Source organism: Coregonus lavaretus (assembly GCF_964263955.1).
Source record: "Coregonus lavaretus genome assembly, chromosome: 32".
NCBI classification, from domain to species: Eukaryota; Metazoa; Chordata; class Actinopteri; order Salmoniformes; family Salmonidae; genus Coregonus; species Coregonus lavaretus.
Genome location: NC_140019.1, coordinates 23433167 through 23438358, shown reverse-complemented (window position 1 = coordinate 23438358; position 5192 = coordinate 23433167). Strand labels below are relative to the sequence as shown.

The 5192-nt window shown below is 38.3% G+C and overlaps 1 long non-coding RNA gene across 1 annotated transcript; it reads left to right on the top strand.

Moving 5' to 3' along the window:
- The first annotated feature begins 3347 nt into the window (after nt 1–3347).
- Nucleotides 3348–4868, top strand: LOC311107913. The gene is made up of 4 exons (XR_014610456.1): nt 3348–3396; nt 3488–3659; nt 3793–3920; nt 4047–4868. It is a non-coding gene; the product is annotated as an uncharacterized lncRNA (long non-coding RNA).
- Nucleotides 4869–5192: the final 324 nt, after the last annotated feature.

The following is a 5192-nucleotide window of genomic DNA, read 5'->3' as shown; positions in this document are numbered from 1 at the left end:
TTCCATGGCAGGCATTGTTGTCGCCTTAGCTTGCTACACAACAACTTCTGAGTGAAAGGAAGCACAAGCACCACCAATCATACTACAGTACACCACTGTGCACACACCTGTCGTTACTATGACAACTAGCTTAGCCATGTCAGCAAATGACTGCTGTCTGAACACACACAAATCTGATTTGTTCACTTGTAACTTGCTATTTGGACAGTCAGTATTCCAAAACGGATTTGAAAAACAAAACTGATTTGACTGCAGAATGAACAAAGTTTTACTCCTAGTATGCTAACATGAAATCCTCTTCAGATTGTATTGCAATACATTTTAGGCATAATCACAAAAACAAATGCCCCCAACTTATTCCATATTTGACATGTCACGTTGTCATATGATCCCATGCTAGAACTTTACTCCAAGAAACCCATTTGAACCAAATCTACACAGTAAAAAATGGGGTGTTAATATTTCAGAGTAAAGTTATTTTAACCCAGATAGAGTATTTTCAACATTTTTGAGAGTAAAGTTGCTCTATCAGTGGAGTTAAAAGTGAGTGTAAAAATCTGCAGATACGCAGTGACAATTTCAACTCTACAGCAGTGATGAATACCCGCCACTCTGCTTTGCTGAAGTTTGGCACGTACGTTGGTGGAGGAAGATTGCGAAGGAGTAGCTAGGCCACAGATATTGCTAGGTAAGTTACATCCCCGTTTTTTCAACACCAAACCGGTATTTTTTAACTTTACATAATTTTAGAGTTGTGCTGATGTCAAGGTCATATTTTAAGTTACGAGTTCCATGCGGCGGTCCCCCTTGCAGTGAGCTCGTCATCAGCCAGCTAAATTAGCTTGTAAGTTCAGATGGTTGACAGTAATAACTGTTATATGATATACCCATGGAATATGTTTGATATTTTTGTGAATGGCTTGCTGTTTCATATGGCTAAAAATAGGTAACGTTAACTTAGCTAATCAGTTCGTTTGAAGGACACCACCGTTTGGCATGAGCGCAGATTGTGCTTGTCATGCGGTTAGCTAGCTTGCAATCAGTATCGGTAACTGTCTTTCTTTGTGTTGCAATATTTTCACGAATGAAGTTTGTCAGAATGGTAAATACGTAAAATAACGTTCGCTAACAACAAAACATTTATACAGATAGTATTGTTAGCTAACGTTATTGTATAGCTTCCCAGGCTTCCTTACACTAACGTTAACTGTTTTTTATAAAGCTATATATAACGGTAATGTTAGCATGCTTCTGATAGTTAGCCAGCTAATGTTGGTGTTATAAAACGATAACTTAGATCACTGATTTGCATGACGGGTTTGTTTAACATTGCTTAACCATTTTAATGGTTAGCTACTGTTCGAACTAAAATGGCTAATGAGCTAGCTAACTTTGACACATAGCTAGTTATTTGGTAGCTAATGGGACAATGTGCCTCTAAACTTGAACTAGCCTACACCCATTTGCTGCAGAAAATGGCAGCTTAACGTTATATTCAACCAGCACAACTTTGTCTACTTCAGCCTTTGTAATTGCAGTGTAACGTCTAAGTAATGCATAGTGCATTGCGTAGCTAGTACTACTGAGATAAATGGATAGTTAGCTAACGCTTAGTTGAACCAGCACTAAATGATGATTTTGAATATATATTTTCTTTGTTAACAGAGGCAAAATGCTGTTGCGTGTTCAGCTCGGGGAAGAGCAGAAATACGTCAAGCTGTCTGAGCTGACATTCAATGCTTTCTTGAAAGAAGGTAGGTATAATAGGTTAAAGCAATACATATCACCCTAATGACAAAATAATACAGCATTAAGCTATTATCTTATGATATCTATTTAGGTCTATAGTCATTTCTGCTGTGCTTTATATTTTCAGTAACATAAAATCAGGTGCAGATCCTTGTCTTTCATCATTTTGTGAACACATGAGGCAACCTTAAGTATGAACTTGGATTCTTGTGACAAGGGAATGCATGTTTTTCTTTTTTTTCTTCTTTTTTTAACAGTGTGTCTAAAATTCAACATACCAGAAAGCAGAAAGCCAGACATTAAGGTGTATGACCAGTCTGACACAGAAGTTGACTCAGATGTTTTTGAAGAATTAGTAAAGGAGTCACCTGGAACTTTCAGAATCATGCTGGGCAATGGACTTGGTATTCATTCATTCAATTAGTTTTTTAGTTTAAAGGCCAGAATGAGAACCTTTATTGTCTTAAAAATAACAGTTTATTGTAATATGTTTCTATGTTTTGCACAAATTTCATAATGAACAGATACCTCTCATTCATCATCATGCTCGGGTACATCTGATGACACCATCATTCTGAATTTCACTGTGTGTGACGATGTTGAAGAAGTAGCGGCTGGCGAAGGAAGCCAGCCTAAAAGGCCATGCCACATAAACTATGAGGCAAAAGCAGTAAGTGGTGAACATTGCTGTTAAGTCCAATCTGAATGTTGTTTCATCATGTGACAGCATTACATATTGTTTTACAATTACGGAAAGCACATTTCTTTCCACCTATAGCTGATTGAAAAAATCCTAACATCAAAGCCTGGTGGTGAACGCATTATGCAAGAGTATGGAAAAACCAAATCTCTGACAGATGCCACCAGAAGACAGATGATCAACATACTTGCTGCTGAGATGACAGAAACACATGGGTAAGCATTAAGCATATAGATGGGCTGTAAAGAAACATTGTTATTATTTTCCGGTTATTAATTATGTAAAATGTGTTGTGCAATATCAATTCAGTGTGATGTTAACTTTGAATTCATATGCTAGGACATCCCCCCCCAAAAGTGTCAGAGTGATGTATGCACAGGGGATAGTAGCTTTGTTTCCCTATCTAGAAGACCCATACTCACAACATGGATATGTAAGTAAATGGGTTATTGCAACATTATGCACATATTCACTCTATGAAATGGGAATAGTACTCCTTTATAATTTATTTATAATAATATAGGATCATTACTACGATCCGGAGAGTGGTTCCGGATACCTTGCATGGCGATTGAAGACCATACAAAGAAAAACAGCAGAGGAAAGAGGTGCCTCAGTCAGCAAATCTCCTAAAGGTATGTTTTCTGATCAGTGACATGTAATTATAATGGTGACCTGTGAATTGTACAGAAAGGATTTCTTAACACTGTATTTTGTCTTAAGTTGGTGGGCCAGGCCGTGATCGTCAGCCCTTCACCTATGACAGAGAGCCATCTGATGAGGATGTGGAAGCAGCTATTGCTGTTTTGAGACACTCTGCTGATGAAAACACTGTCCGTGAGAAGATGAAAATGACCTTCATATATCGGCAAGCAATGGTCAACGATGAAGCCAAATCATCAGATGTCTTCTCGGTCTTCCCAAGATTTCTGGACACACCAGGACTGGTATGACAACTTAATTCACTGCATCACCAAAAATATCCAATGAAGAATAAGGTAACACTCATTATTTCTGTCTTTGTGTGTTACATTGCAGATAGAACAAGATTTCAGACTTCTGTTTGGTGAGGCCACAGCCAACAAATTCTTGGAGAAGTGGCCAACCACTTTCAAAGCAAAAGTAATAAAGGAAAGCCATGGACTTGTATCCACCACAGAACTCTTGGATTTGATGCGCAATGCTGAGTCAGCTGCTGAAGTTGAGAATGGTATGAATGAACTGTTTTACTTTTTATGTGGATAATGTAGGTGTGCATTATATGTCCATAATGGTGCAAGTTGTGAATAAGAATGTTATGCTACGGCACAATGTTAACCAGGTTTTTATTTACTTATTTGTAGGCTGGGACAGTGACATGTCTGCCATCTTGCTGCTGCTACATTTGCTACCACCATCTGCACAAGGTAGAAAGAGGCCGGGAAAGATGTCTGCATATCAAGCTGTAGATCAGCTCATCAGATTTCAAAAGGTATGCTTAACAGTTGTTTAAAATATATATTCCATCATCTCAATCTTGTGCACAGTTTGAGGTGATCTTATCTATTGTCAGAGGTTAGTCACCAAAACAATTCTGTTGAATGTGTTTTTTTTGTAGGTTGGAACCAGTGTGCAGCAGCATCTTGACAACATCACCCAAAGCAGTCAGCCCTACCTTCTCGCCCAGGGATCCACACAGAGCAGCATTCACTCCTACTTCATTGTGGTTGACAAGCATGCTCTTCCATGCAAGGCAACAGGTTCAGTAGGAGCTTTTGACGAAGTCTTTAAAGCCCATTACGTATTTGGTACGTCATACAGTTCTTCCTTGAGCAGCTTTTTCACTTTTGTGCAAACAACCATCTATAACATCGACATGGGGGAAACAAAGGAGACTCCTAGAGTTGCTGAGTTGCGAGCAAGAATGGTGCGTTAGTTGAGATAAAACTATGAAGTGTTTTCTTTGCAAAAGTGACCATGGAAGTCCAAACAACCTTGTTAAGCACCTTAAGATAATTCATGGGCTATGTACAGGCAGGACTCTTTTTCTGAAATGTGGTCAAGAAGGATGCTCACGTTCTTTTGGTAGCTTTTCTGGTTTTAGAAAACATCTTAACAAGTGCCACGGAGAAAGTTTAGTAGATTCTATAGAAGATGATCTTTCAGACCCTCAAAGTACCGTCAACACCAGTAATATTTCTCATGTTGAAGTGTCGACTGAATGTTTAGAGGCTGAGTCAGAGTTATCTTCGCCATACATTGTAAATAGTTGTGCAGCTGTTATTTCTGATCTAAAGGCAGCAGGTGTTGGTCAAAGTACAGTAAATACTGTAGTGATTTCCATGGAAGAGATTGTTCAAGATATTCATCAGCATGCTAAAGAAACAGTGATAAAGCATGTATTTAGTAATGAAAGAGAAACAGAAATGTGCAAGAAAGTTGAGGCTTGTTTTGAGGGGTTAGAGAATCCTTTCACAGTTCTAAATTCGGAATACAAGCGATCAAAATTTATGACTGCCAAGTGGGAAATAGTAGAACCAGTTGAATGTGTGATTGGTTCAAGATTTGACACAAGACGAAATAAAAAGACTGGAACATATGATCAGGTAGTAGTTCAAGATAAATTCATGTATATTCCAATTTTATCTACACTGCAGTCAATATTTAAAAGTCAGTATTTTGCAGAAATGTTGCAAAGCTCAGCTACCAGCAACTCTAGACTGAGAGATATTTGTGATGGATCTTTTTTTAAAAGTCACCCCCT